Here is a 14898-nt window from a genome sequence, read left to right as displayed (position 1 = left end):
GTTACGTAAATGGATGAAAAATGTTGACCCTTTTTTAGCTACGTATCCAGAAGATGCAGGATGTGAGATCCTGCAGTTGCTAATCATAGTGATGGAAAATATTCTGTATATTTTTTTTCTTTCTTTCCTCCTTTCTTTCCTTCTTTCTTAATTATGGATGTCTAAATGCAATAGTATGGAAAAAATGTCAACCTGTTGGCTTTCTGTGGAAAGAGTTCACTTTGTCCTTTTTCTCCTTTAGTTTTCAGTTAAAAAAAAAGCCCATTCTTCATCTGCCAAATTTTTCACTGCGATTTTTCTTGAAACTGGTTAAAATATGAAGATTTGAGGGTTTGAATAATTTAAAATTTGTTTGACCTCTTCTTCTCTACCCTTGTTAGGTGCTTAGAAGAAATCAGAGATTCTTCTAAGTGGACAAATTTAGGATAATCTTTTAGAATTCTCTAGAATTATAGTCATTCTACTGGCTTCTTCCTATACTTCTGAGTCATTACTGAATTGTATTGTAACTCAGTGGCTATTCTTCCCTTGATACACATATGTAATCCCTATTAGAGTTAATGCCTCCTTGAAATACTTCCCTTGTATATTGAATATGTGCTACTGAGGTTGAAATCCTAAAGTGTTATGAGTTGCATGGAACGTGCTTGTCTCTAAGGCTTAATAGAAAGTTGGATTTAATCTCATAATTCATGTTTAGCGCAATAAAACTGTAAGACATGAATTATTGTAACATGAAGCTTTTACCTGAGATCTGGTGAACAAATAAGACTTTTGGTTGTCCAGGGAAAGGGATGTGATTTCCCCCCCAAGTCCTCATGCCCATCAAGAGCTCAGCTTGTAACATGTGCTTACACAAGCATTGTAATTTCAAGACATTGTTTTGAAGCAAAGCCCTACAATATTATATTTATGACTGTGAAGAAAATTTTCCTCTTTAGGGCACAGTAAATCCTTGTTACTTCATTTTAAATTTTTGCTGCTTTGTTGTAGTTCGTTGTCACCTTAACTCTCTTTGTCCAAAGGGGGCAGCTCTTTGAAGGGCAAGACCTGGATCCACTTTAGAACTATGATATTTTCTCTTAACTTCTAAAAGCAGTGCTGTATTGTGTGTTACTGTGGGGATTACCCAAGTGATCCACCCGTGTATTGAGGAGTGACTGAGACTGAGTGCCTGTCCTTGATCATTCATATATCTATAGCTATATTACATACATCTTTTATAAGCCAGACCAAAAATCTGAGAAAAGTTATTGAGGCAGAAGTGCGCTAGTGGTTCGAGTGACTGACTTGATTGCAGAAAGTTCTGAGCAACCTGATCTAATGTTGATGTTATCCCTGCTTGGAATTGGGGGGAAGGGGGGGTTAGACCAGATGGCTGCTGGGCCCCTTCCAACCCAAATTATCCTGTGCGTCTCTGACAGTGTTCAGATTTACAATCTTAAAGGAACTGTTTTCCTATTATTCTTTTTCCATTTTTATGAATTATGACTTTGCAAGGTTATCTTGAAGGCACATGTAATAGCAACTCAAACATGAATATTTATAGTGATATCAGTTGTTGTTTTGTGTGCCTGTGTTTTTTTTATAATTTATTATTTTTCAAATAATCTGTCTTCAGATAACACTTTCGATTATGTCCTATTTTTAATGGGAAAAATAAAAGCTGGATAACAAAGTTAGTTAAAGGATAATTTTGGGTGGACTTCTGAATGCAATCTATGAAAATATAGAAAAGCCTTTTCATTCTTCACACTCTATTTTCCACTTTTCATTCCTCATAAAGAGGTTTGTTTTAAACACGCGTGCTACAACCATTACGTTGTATCAGTAGAATTTACGCGAAAGCCTAGTGCTTGGTAGAGAGAAACTGCAGTCATGCTAAGAAATGCTGTCAAAAATTATGGCACAATTTGGCTACTGTCGATTCTTTGCGTTTCTTTTAATTTATGCAGTAGCAATAGCGGTTATTAGTGGTGGTATCTGTAGAATCTTTGTAATGAATTGTGATTAGTTCTGAATTACTGTGGTATATGTTGAGACTCCATGTACTGAACTACCTCGTTTTGCTTTGGGAAGGAAGACGTTGATACTTTTTGCTTTCCATTAAGAGAAGGATTGAGACTTACATAGATAATAATGAGTTTGCTAGTGGGTAATAGGTGAAAATTTAAAATGATTAGAATGTCAGGATTTTTTCGTGATGTGAATATTTCTGCTGCACTGACAGGAAACCAAGGCACAAAAAGGTCAATTTTTCAGTGTTTTGTAATAGATCGGAAAAGGAGCCCTGGGTTCCTTGTACATAAACCTGCTGCTCTACGAACTAGACCCTGCTGGATGGGAAGGCCTTGCTTTGACACTTTAGGCAGCATGTGATCGCTTTGCTAATTTGAAAGAGAAAAATATTTCATAAGCATCAGTGTGCTTATAAATATTTTGGCTTCTGTGTGGTCAGGAAAATGCCTCTTCTGTTTATATTCCCAAGTTGCATTGTGGTAAATAATTGAGTTTCCTTTTTTAATGGGTCCTATTATGAAATAGGATGTGGTGTTCTTCTGCAGAGAATTAATCCAGAGTCCTAGAAGCAAGAAGATATGCCTTCGTGAAAAAGTCTCTACAAAACGTATCCTTCCTGCCTTAGCTTTAAGGTAAGTGGAAAACATGTATCGAACACCTATTCTAATGTTTTGTCTCACAATCGTTCTATTCAAAAGATATCTCAAGATGATGTATGCTTGGAAGAAGAGTTATTTTAAGGAGGTAAGTTGCAAAGAATTTAGTCAAAACAAAGTTTATGCATGAGCCAAAAATTTAGGTCAGGCTTCAGTAATTAAGCAAAATGACAGTCAGTGGCATGAATGCTTGCGTGTCTAACATAGTGCTTTGGCAAGTGGTTTTGTCTAAAAATTGAATATGCATATGAAGGAGAGATCACTGTAATTGAATGCAGAATGTGAAATTAGAAAGGCAGCAAAGTATAAATAATTGAAAATCAGGTTACAACTGTAGCTTCTGTATTTCATGAGCTTAGTTGCAAACAAAATTACTAGAAGAGGAATTCACTTTTTTGTTCTTTTTAATTTTGCTTTCATGGTACCATACTCCTAGTATGGAGAGCAAGGTGGAGAAAATACTGCTGCAATAATTAAATATCTGGAGGAAATTAAGAGACAAACCGGAGAGTAATTTTCAGCTGTCTACAGCTTTTCATTATATATGTATATGCTTTGATTTCTCATGTATATGGAAAATGTATCCTCCAACAGTGCATATTTTTTGGTCTGTTTCTGCTCCAGAGTTGCTTACCTTATTGTGCTCTATGGTGAGATATGGCAAGCTTGTTTTGTTTGTGCAGTCATTGCAGAAAATAATTGTTAAAATAACTTTCTCAACACTTAATTACTTGCCAGTGTCACTAAGTATTTTTAGTCTCCACTAAACGCTCCTTTGTTGTAGCCATACTTCAGATGACTATGTCACGTTCATTCTCTTAAATTATTCAAAATGGATAATTCTTTGTGGAACTTTCCGGACATAATTGCCACGCCATGTTTTGAGTACGAGGAATTAGTAAGATTGCTGGACTTGAGCCTTATTTTCTCCAAATTTAACCAGTCCTACTAGATGTAATTGAAACCATAACCTATTACATATGCCTAGTATTAGGGGTCATGATAGTGGGATGTGCCATAAAATTATTTTCCAGATCATGCAATAAACTTGAAAAATTCACTCACAAAATATGTTCAGTTGTATATTTTGTTTAAAGGCACAACTCCTGCGATTAAGAGTTGGATGTGTCTAGGACCATATCAGATTCAGTAGTTTTGCTTGGAAAAAGAGATTAAAGTAAAACTGTCAGTAGTACTTTGAGAAGGAGTAATGAACCTTCTGCAGTGAGCATACAAAGCTGGCCATAGGGTTGCAAACCAACACGTATGTGTATTGCAAGTGATTTTGTTCTGCCTGCTGCTGCTGCTGCTGTGTAATGGGTTCGGCTGTATCTCCTTAAGGACAAGGCTTTTAGTCTCTAAGGGCTATACAGACACTGTGAGTATTCCTTAAGGGCTGTGGAGTTGTTTAAATAGTTTGCTATTTATGATTTTCTGATTTGAATAGTAGTTAAATGCAGATGCCATGTAGTCAGTGTAAGACTCCAGACGGGTTTGTATTAAAACTTAGCATTTAGGATACTTGGGAAATCCCAGAGTAATCAGAGTCTCTCAGATGGCCGAAGTGTCTTCCTCTTAGCTAGTATTGAAGTCCACTAAATTACTGTCATGGTACCAATACAGTGTTAATCAATTCAAAAAAGAAAATTCTGTGAGACATAAAAGCTCCCATGATCCTTGGAAAGCTACCCAAAAAGCGATTACACTGTTAGAAAAAGTTTGCCCTGTTCATAGCTTGAATTTGTCCAAGTTCAGCTTGAAACACTGAAAATGACACTTTTTTCCTTGCCCACCTGCAGAGCCTTAGGCTATCCCATTGCTGATCCTGGCTCAGTTATTAGACTGCTCCTTGGTCACACCCTAATTTCCACTTAGAGGAAGCTGACAGATAATCTCCTTTAGCCTTTCCTTTGTAAGGAAGTTTTTAGGTCATTCTCATGTTCTTCTCCTAATCATCTCTAATTAATCAAGCTCCTTTTCCAGGGACAGTTAGCAGACCTGAAAAAAATGTTTATGTGGTGGTCTCAAAAATGACATAGAAGGTAACAGTGCAACTTCTCTGCGTAACGTACCTGCTAGAGCCTGTTGTGGAAGTTAGCTTGAGGATGGGCAGGCAGGGGATCTGCTCCTTTGAAAGCTGTGCGTGTTTCTGTTGGTATTAAGGAGCGATGGAGCAGTGCCCCTGCTGCTTGAGATGTTGCATCGTTTCCATGGACTACCTTAACGATGACATGTTTCTACTTCTGAGATGAGTTTCTTTTCTATTTATTATGCAGGTTTTGAATAATGTTTCGTCATGTTGACTGTCATTCTTCTGGAGTGAAAAAACTGTCATGTGTGTTGTGGGTTTTTTTAATAATTTCAAGGGACACTTTAGTACTCTCAGCGTGAGATCTTCACTGACTAATAATAGGCGTTTTAGAAGATTGCTATTAATGCCGACTTTTAATAGAACCTTTCTTCTAAAAAGAGCTGTACCTTATAATCATGCTGTATCTTTCACTACAAAGCAATTATATGAATTGTGTCAGTTGACTAAAATATATTAGCTATTAACATTCTGAATGTTGCTTTTGATCAGAAAGGAAGTCATCTTGTTTAACATTCCCCCCCCCCCCCACACACATCTGAAAGGTGAGAGAATGAGGGAGACAAGAAAGGAAGCATGATGGTGGTTAATGGCTAATGAATAAACCTAAGAATACAGTTGTGGTTGCCTGGCAACACGGGGAAGGATGTACTGAGGGCCCTTGTGAATATATAGGAGCGACAACTGGCTCATCTGTTGAACTTACGAAGACCGACTTCTGCATTTTTGCATACTTAATTCTTAATACCTAATCGTAGCTGGGTTAGGTTCATAGATTGCTTTTAGCCTTTACGTATTTTGATTTGTTTCTTTTTAAGAGAAGCACAGCAAGAATGGAAGCAGATCAAAGCACTGATTTAAAGGAAGAAACTATGTTGAGAATTCTGCCCATGCGGTTATTTTGCTTTCAAAATGAAAGCCACATTTAGCAAGAGATTTGCCTAAAATTGCAAGCTTGTAGGGAGATCTATTTCCAGGTAAAGGTGTGCTTTCTAAGTCCAAGAGCACTCTGGAAAATGGCCATCAATATGCTAAATGCTCAAAGGAGATGAGCTGGGGATTGTATTGAAATTGAGAACTTATGATGACTGAATTTTAGGGGGAGGTGAAGACAGTTATGAAATGACATTCTTCTTTATTTTCCCACTTAGTATTATAATATCCAGCTGTGAACCAAGTATGTGCACTGAGGAGTGTGACAGCCTTGACCTTGTAGAAGTTGTTTGTACAATTTGAATGATTTTCCAACGCGGGTGTCAGTAGGAGCTGTCTTTCTGCTGCAGAACAATTAGATGTATTCTGTGGTTCACTAGGGGACTGTATTATGGCCTGTGATGGTTGGGTGTTCTCCTAAAGGCCTTTACGGAAAAATGAGTTGACACCGTGATAGTTATCATTAGGTGGCTATAGGTGAGTGGCATTAGAAGTGACTACTGCTCTGAGTAAGGTTAAGTGAACATTAAACTTAGAAACCTTATGCCTTTTCTAGGAGGATATTTACCGAGGAAAATGCTCCCTGGTATAGGGAGACAGGTTGCTGTATCCTATATTGTGTGTAATTTTGCTATTCCAGAGGACGAGGATTTTTTTTAGCCCTTTCAGCTCTCGAGACTAACTTTGCTTCCTAACAATTAGGTCAAAGGTGTAGGAAAGAGAAGGCTAGGTTCTTATTTCGAACCCTGGAGCTGCTTTAGGTGAGACATACTTACCCGTTCTGTGCCTGTGTCCTTTCTACGAGGTAAAAGGAGAATAGTGTATATACATCTGCCATGGTGTTATCTTCGGAATTCTTAAAGGGAAAACTCTCTCACATCAGTAGGAATAATAGTCATTTGCAAAGTGCTTGCATCTTTTTTTGTTTTGTTTTGTTATTGGGTTGTTGAAATTTTTCGTTAGTTGTTGTTGTTAAGGTTGAAACCTCTTAGTTAATTTAGCTTGTTATGAAACCTGACCAGCTGTCAAAATAGATAGTGTTTGCGTGGAAATGTTTCAGTGAAAGTTGTTAAGAAATCAGTTATGTTTGTGGGATGCTTTGTAGTTATCAGATTTTGAATAATCTAGACAAAAATGAATTTTTTCATCTACTTGTTTTTCATACACAAGCTATTTTTCCACTCCCTGTCTGCACAAAAACACGCAGACATAAGATAGCAGCTAACACCATAGATTTAATTCCTTGTAACTTGAGATGCTCAGCAAATGAGGTGAAGTGTTACAATTCAGGTAGTAAAAACGTTGAGGCAATAGTCATTTGTGAAATTGGCTTTATCCTTCATCCTTCATGCTGTAAACTGTAGCTTCTGATTTACTCTGTGTATATGTGTGTGTGTATATATTTAATGCTCTGTACTTTCACGATAGGTCTTAAGCTTGCCACAGGCTATTGCATAATGTTTTGTTTCTTATGATGGTTCATGGGAAGTATTCTGAAGAGCAGTTTTGCTCTGAGGTTGTTCCTTTCCATCATCTGCACATTCTGCAAAAGTTATAGCTGTTGTTAACATAACATAAATGAAGGAAGAGACTTCGAATTTAGGATCTGTGTTCAAATCCAAGATCCCTAAATTGTTTTCTTCTCTCCTTGCCCCCTGCGTAATAGCTTCTAAGACAGCTCAATAGCTCAAAGTTTATTGCAATTCAAACAAAATAATAAGGATCTATCTATATACATATATATAAAATTATGTAGTTGTAGTTTCTCAGTCTCTGCAATCCAGTCATCAGCTGCTGTTGGAAAAAATCTGTTCTCCAACTTCTGCAATGCTATTAGAGGCTTTTTGTTTCCAGTCAAGTTACATAATATCAACAATTATTTGTTTGCAAATGTAATATACTAAATATATGTATTCAAAATAGTTGAATGTTAGTTGAGGAAAATTTAAACTTTGTAGGTTATGCATTAAAGTGATAGTTGAAATCAACTAATTTTGACACTTTCAGTAGTTTTTTCAGGGTTTGTTTTGTTTTCCCCTGCTGCATTGTACTGTAGTAACTTGTGTTTTTTCTCATAGGATTCGTACGTAGGAAGTCGTGGAAAGAACAACGCAGAGCAAACAAATTAGCAGATTTTTCTGTGCCATAATCATTTTTGAAAGCAGAGATACTGATTCCTTAAGAACATGGAATTTATTCTCAGTGTGCTTTTTTGGCTTCTGTGCTGTTTTCTTTGCCGTACGTAATACTCTATCTGATACTGAGGCAATTTATTGATTAAGGCAGATGAAATAAATACATGGAGCGTAAGCAGGAGAAAGGAGCATAGGTAATGTATTGTAGATCTCATTTCCTGTGTAAGTTCTATGTTTTAAAAAAAACTATGTAAAAATACGTTAAGCAATGCAATAACTATATAATTAGTAAATACAAAGCTGACAGCTGTGTTTTTCAAGAGTACCTCACCAGAACTGAAATTGGGAAAAATAAAACTTTACTGCAGATTTGGGGAGAAAGGGCGAACAATGCTAATCTAAAAATCTTTTGTGAGAGTAAGGTTTTGCTGCTTTTACTCTCTCTGGAAACATACAGCTTTTTTTATTATTATTTTTTTAATGGAGTATTACGTAGATAATTCATAGATGCAGAGAGCAGTGAAGAATATTATTCTATCCTAGAAATGCTTTAGGCAGGAGGTTACTTATACTAAATAATTGAACTAACCACTCTTGGGAGGGGAAAAAATGAAGAATTTACCCGGTGTGAAGCCAATTCAATTGCGGTGCATCTGCCCTGCTGTTGAGGACGGTACACCAAACCGGAACTGGAGCCTCAGTTTGTATAGGCCAAGTGCTATGTCATCTACCCATCCGATTGTGCAGAATAGCTGCTAAAGACTAATGAGATGTGCTTTATCTACAGACAGTAGTAAGCATGTGTCACGTAGAAGCATCTCAAAGGAGAGACGGAGATGTTAAATTACTGGGTAGTGAACTTGGGCTCTGAGCGAACCTCACAGCGTAGCCCGATTAAAGAGGCCAAGCTGAGCTAACAGCTTGGCCATCCTGTTCCTGTGCTCGTTTGTGAGCTGATTAACTTTTTTAAAGTAGCAGAAAATTGAAAAGTGGTAGGAAAAAAGTGGGTAGGTTTTTGCCAGTGAAGCTGTAGGATTAGTGAATTGATTTGGCTCGTCACAGCTTCAGAGGAAGACTGCAGCCAGCACAAGGGAGGCAGCAAGTCTGCTTGCTGTAAAGGGAAGAAAGGGCAGTAGCACTGTAATTTCACTGACTTTTTTTTTTGTCGGTATTCCCCCTCATTTGCCAGTAGGCACACATGTATCAAAAGCATATGTCGGGCTTTTCATGCGGAGACTCACTTCTTTAGCCTGGAGGAGGATATGACGAAGCTGTGTCGTCTTGCTTTGCTCGTTCCAAAAGGGAACGGTTTACATCTTTGAGGTCCAATGGGATATATGTATTTCAATTCATTATGTTTCATGAAATGCCTTGTGAGTACCATGAAGTGATGTAATTTATTGATAATTTATTGATTCTCTATTAAAAATATATATACATATATCTTACTGTTCTTCTGTTGGAACAGTTTTTAGTAACTGAAAATAAGATTCATGTCATCTCTTCTGTATGATGGACTCTGAAGTATCAAGTCTTGCTTGCCTTGAAAATCTATCTCCATGTTAAATCACTGTGTTTCATACAGTATAATTGTTGTAAATGCTTAGATATGTGGCTGGAACGTAAGTTGAATTACTTAAACCGCAGCACTCCTTAGCTTTGCTAGATGTATCTAGAGAGGTATGTTCACCTTGCAGAGATCTAAACTCAAGATCACCCGTTTTTGTGTTTTCGAGAACACTTCTAAAAGAGAAACACTTTCTCTAGAAGAGTAAGGATAAAATGGTGAAAATAGTGTGTGTGTGTGTGTTGTTGTGGCTTTTTTTTTAAAGCAGACAAGCTTTTGATTCCTGTTACCAGGGTGTTTAGGCGTCATACTTCCTAATGTGATCTTTGAGTAGTAAGATTTACTTCTTAGTTTTGCGAGGTAGAGTTCAGTATTGGCTAATGTTTATAGCATTGGTTCTCTTGCCAGCAAATATTAGAGAAGCACTTTTCCCTCACTTTTTCCTTACTCTTCTTTTTTAAGCTGCTTGCTTTCATCATTCAATTTATCCTTTAATTTCAATTATAACTACAAGATTCATCAAAAGTAGGGACGGTAGAAATTAATTGTGCAGCGATTTTTGAGTAAAACAAACAGCATGTTTAAAAAGCATTTATTTAAGTCCGCTGCCATTATAAATAATGGAGTAGATTGAAAGGCAGCAAAATTGTTATGCTTTCTACTAGATCTTATCTGCTCTGCATTGCTGGCATTTGCAGACCCAGATAATAAAGTATCATCTTTTCTTCATCAGCTCTTGAAACTTGTTAGCATAATTTCATTTTCTTTAGTACTGAAGAGACCAAATTAGAAGGAAAAAGAGAAGCTAATCCTTCTGTTTTTCTGCCTTCCACAAACTGACTTCATAGTCTATGTAGTTTTGGCTTCTGTGCATTCATCTTTCAGCTATTGAACAGTCCTCTTGAGTTATTTATTGTCTATGGTCTCATCTATATTTTCATTAAGTAGCAAGTCTAGAAGCAGTAGAAGTGTAGCAGAAAGCCACTGGTGATTTTGATTGCTAATAGTTTCTGAGGTTCGGTTGCTAAAATTGTGTGAAGGAACACTGAGGAGGAAGAACTTATAAAAGAGAAATTTAAGGAACCACTTCAAAAATCATGCTTTGACAAAGCACCTATCTTCTGTTGAGGGGAAAAATGCCTCTGTGTTGGAAAGCTGTCAGTGTTATTGCTTCAGTTTTACAATTCAGTCATTGAAAGGGGAGAGAAGGGGAGAGATTTTAGTTCCTTATGGTCATAAAGCAATCAAAAACAGGGCGACAAATTGAACTTTAGTCTTAGGATCCCCGTTTCCTGTCCATCGTTTCAGGATTGCTAGGTCTTTGAGAGACAGTGAGAGCAATTATTCATAATTCAGGTATTACAAAAAGTAATGTACACATTATTAACAGAACACCACAAACTAATGAAAACTCTGCAGATGCTGTGAGCTCTGCTGTCTTCTGTGTGCCAGTAGATTCCCCTGGGCATTCAATTTCCTCACTGAGTACAGTAATCCCCTGCTTGAATTACATGTTCGTTAGTCAGTTTGCTGGATGTACTTTGAAATATGAGATCGCTCTTGTGTGCAACAATCCACCAACAAAGTAGCCAAGAGGGTAAAAGCTCCTGTTGGAGCTGGAAGACCTCAATTTTAGTTCTGTTCTGTTCTGTCCCTATTATGTTGCAGATTAGAGAGTGGTGTTTTGGAGCCTTTCTCTTACCTTTTTTTGAAAAACACCATTTTTAGATTAAGAAACTTTCTTAATGGAGGCCTCATTAAAACCTGTGTGTGATGTTTTTTTTCTTTTTTCTCCTCACATACAAACACTGCTTTCAACAAAATGATATTTTTGTAAAGGCAAGTAATTTTTTTTGACGAAAAATTCTAATTATCTGTAATCTGTGCTTAGAAATAAACGAGAACTAATGGACTTTGATTCCCATCAAACTCCAAAGCAATGATTAGTTTACATCTTTGCAAAGAAGTTTAAAGCCGCTGTCTCCTTGTAATGGGTGAAAAACTAACAAAACTGGTGAAAACATGATCAATTATACATTAAGCTATGTTCCAATATGTTACTGCTCGTGTTCCATGACACTGATACAGGAGTTGGGAAAGAACTGGTCAAGCCAGAGGAACGTGGGATGAAAATCTCATCCCTGACTAAGTCTGTCTTGGGTTTTGCTCACCAGTCAGACATTTGGCAGAGTTTACGTTTTAGGAGGAGGAGGAGGGGAAAATCCTGTGCTTGTTTGGAAAGTCTAGTTTCATTCTGGTATAGGAGTGCAGGACCAAGTTTTGAAACCTTAAAACTGTGATGGAGCATTTTTATCTTCTGGCAAAAGTCACATCCACTGCATAGCTGAAAACTTCTGCATTCAGGTGGCTTAGGTGTATGGCTGGATGTGTATTTACCTGAAGCCTACTCAATAGATGTGTTACTGATTAATTTTATCTGTGAGTCAGTTTGACTTTCTTTCAGAGCAAAGAGAAACTGATCTTTTCTCAGATTGCACTTGTTAAAGGTGTTTTAGTATTTTGAAGAATAGAAAACACTTGTTTCTAGTTTTTTGAACTCCTTATTTTAATAATTTAGCATCAATTCTGTCTATGTGCCATCTCTGCCTATCTAGTACTGTCACCTTTTCACTAGTGCATCATTTCCATAAACACTGTTAGCCTGTTCTACTGTGGTTTTTGAGACTGTTTATACTTGCTTTTGTGTTTAATCAATTTTAATTGGCGGGGGAGGAGGGAGGAGAACAGCTTCCTCCCCCCTGCCTTTTAATTGAGGTTGTAGGCTGAACAACTGGTTGTAATTGGGAGGCTAATCAAGTATGCTGTTCCCCTAGTGTAACATTTTCCATGAAATGAATAAAATATTCATGTTATTCTTTTCTGAAAAACTACCAACAATAGCAACCCTGCATATCAGTATCTGTCTGTTCCTCTGTTTTTGTGCGGAAGAGATGCAATCGGCAGCGTCCCTTCCCTCCTAGCCCTTTTGCCATTGTTGAAGGTGAAACATTCATTATCCCTGTGAAAAATGCCAGTTTGTGGTGCCAGACTGGTCGTCACTACAAGAAACTCTGTGGAATGGTTCCCTCCCATGATGCACTTTAAAACTCTTTGTTAACAACAAACAAGTTTTCACAGAGACTGGATCATAAAGTTGTCATAGCCAAGTATTTTCTAAGTGTTTACAATTCCATTCCAGATATGATATGTGTTATGTCTCTGCAGTTTCACGTATAGCAAGTGTCCTCGTTATTCATTTTTTTGGGAACATTGAAACAGCATGTTGTTTAGGAAAAGAACAGTCTTTCTGTTACATTTGTATGGTGTCTAGTTTCAATTTGAAATCCACTACCAGTAATAAATGACAGCACCTATGACATGTGTTCATGATAATACTTGATTTGTGTTATTTTCATAAATTATATATTTTTTTTCAGCAGACGTGAGAGAGTTGAGCAAGTATTTTGGCCAGCACTTAGAAGAAACCTTTGCTTTTGTGAAGGCTCTCAACTGTGAGGACCTCTCTGGGTTTGCAGAGCTAGGCTAGAAAACTTCTATACGTGATATTAATAAACCTTATTACTCTTGGTGGAGAGTAATCTGTTCCTAATAGCATTGTACATATGCTTGTACTCATAAATCACATTTGTAATGTGATGCAATGATATACTTGGCACAGTTCTACACGCAGTGCAACATCTAGTTTTTCTGTCTTGTAGCCCTGATTGCTATAGTCATCAAGTTATATTTCCATTCGTTCTTTGTCAAATGGACTTGTTAGACTCAAGAAACATTGATTGCTGCATTGTAAATATACATAGAGCAACATTCTTTTCTTGAGCAGAACAAAACCCTGCACTTCCACCTCTGGGTCCTTCTAGAGAGAGTAGATGAATTCAGAATGCTTCCTCTGGAAACACTCTATGTAAATCATTGCACATAATTGAGCACAACAAACCATTTTAGAAGAACATAAAAACCAAGCTAGCCGTATCTCACCATTAGTTGCTGTTGGAAGAGAGAGTGTGAAAAATCTTGAGTTTCAGTCCTCTTTGCAGCGTTCCCACTTGTAGGCTTATTCTCAAAGGAAGAAGTATTTTCAGCATAATCACTCTCATCTCTTAAATTCTTAAGAATTTAAGAATAAATAAGAGGCAAGAGATGGTGATGTGATAAAATATTCAAACTTAAGCTATGAAATACTTTTCTGTAGGTGCTAAAAGCCTAAAATCTGAATCTTGCTTATTAAGGAGAGTGTCAGTACTCAACAGCTAAGAGTAACAGTGATTTTTGTTGTTTTAAACCTCTGTTCTCATTGGAAGTAGTAACTCTTTATGTGGGGGAAAGACTCTGAATTAAAGATAAATAAAAAGATTGCCTCCCCCTTGCCCAGACCTATACAAATGATTATGATTTCTCCCATATTTAGAAGTTTCAATAACATAAGATATTTAAAGATATCTGTCTCTCAGAAGATGTCCAGTTTGTGTTCAGAAAGTGCAGAAATCCTTTAAGTACTTCAGCCTCAACAGTGTTACAGGCATAGCGAGACAAATTGGTGCAATCCATATCCTTATCACTTGTCTGGAGAGGTTTATCCTGTTGATGGTGCCAAGTTTTGTTCTGAAGGAAACTAGAAGGCTGGCTTTGGAAGGGATCCAGGAAGTGAGGTAGGATTTGAGAAGTGTGGATGATTCGTTCACTGGGCAAGTGGAAGTTGGCAACTGAAGATGTTAGCCAGGTAAAGGCCGTGTCATCAGGTAAGTTGGCTATGGATAAGAGATGTACTCTCTGTCTAGCCTCATGGGCTATCTCAGGAGGTTCTGGAGCAGTACACTAAAGAACAATTACCTGGATGGAGGATGAGGTCAAGTAGCGTGTACTTGCTCTGCTAGCTAAAATCATAAGATGATGGAAGCTTATACCGGTCTTCATTCTATGTATTAGGTGGTTAATAGCAAGACAAAGAAAGGGACCATTGCCCAGGAAGCAATGGGAGGACGAGTCTGGATTGCTGTATGAATCCATTTTATCTGTGCTCACCGTCCTTTGAACCAGGCCAAAGTGCAAAATGACATTTTCAGGAAGCCTGTAGATGATTTGATCCTTTGAAAAGTCAATCTGGAACTACCAGCATGGTTCTCTTGCAGCACTGTAAGCGGTATGCAGTGTGGAGTTTCCCTAAGCTTGATGGTTAAAGAAGAGTTTATATTCTGGCTTCTCTGCTTGTCCCCCAGGAAGCGGTACATGCACCCCAGGTACTGGTTCCCAGTTGAAGGCAATAGTAAATGGTGCACTTGCCATAGTTGCCTTGTTTGAGAGCTGGAATAAGAAAAGATCAGTGCCCACATATTTTTTCTTTTCCCGTTTTAAGTACGTTTGGTTAACTTTGAGCTTCAGGAAGGTCATGCCAGTTTCTTTTTGCATTAGAGACCTGTTTGAAAAGCAGGGATAACCATGTAGACCCCTGAGTAAAATCTCAATATTGACTCTTGCAAG

The 14898-nt window shown here is 37.5% G+C and overlaps 1 protein-coding gene across 8 annotated transcripts in view; it reads left to right on the top strand.

Moving 5' to 3' along the window:
* Positions 1-14898, top strand: part of NAALADL2 (N-acetylated alpha-linked acidic dipeptidase like 2) — a 524823-nt gene that overhangs the window by 100578 nt on the left and 409347 nt on the right. For 2 of the 8 annotated variants that reach the window (XM_068954255.1, XM_068954252.1), the window contains exon 3: positions 2565-2651. The exons of the other annotated variants lie outside the window; for them this stretch is intronic. The gene's annotated coding sequence lies outside the window, so the exon portion shown is untranslated. The remainder of the gene's footprint in view (positions 1-2564; positions 2652-14898) is intronic. 8 annotated transcript variants of the gene reach the window in all.

This window comes from Struthio camelus, chromosome 9 (genome assembly GCF_040807025.1).
Source record: "Struthio camelus isolate bStrCam1 chromosome 9, bStrCam1.hap1, whole genome shotgun sequence".
NCBI classification, from domain to species: domain Eukaryota; kingdom Metazoa; phylum Chordata; class Aves; order Struthioniformes; family Struthionidae; genus Struthio; species Struthio camelus.
The sequence above is the reverse complement of the archived record's forward strand: the minus strand, read 5'-3'. Positions and strand labels throughout refer to the sequence as shown.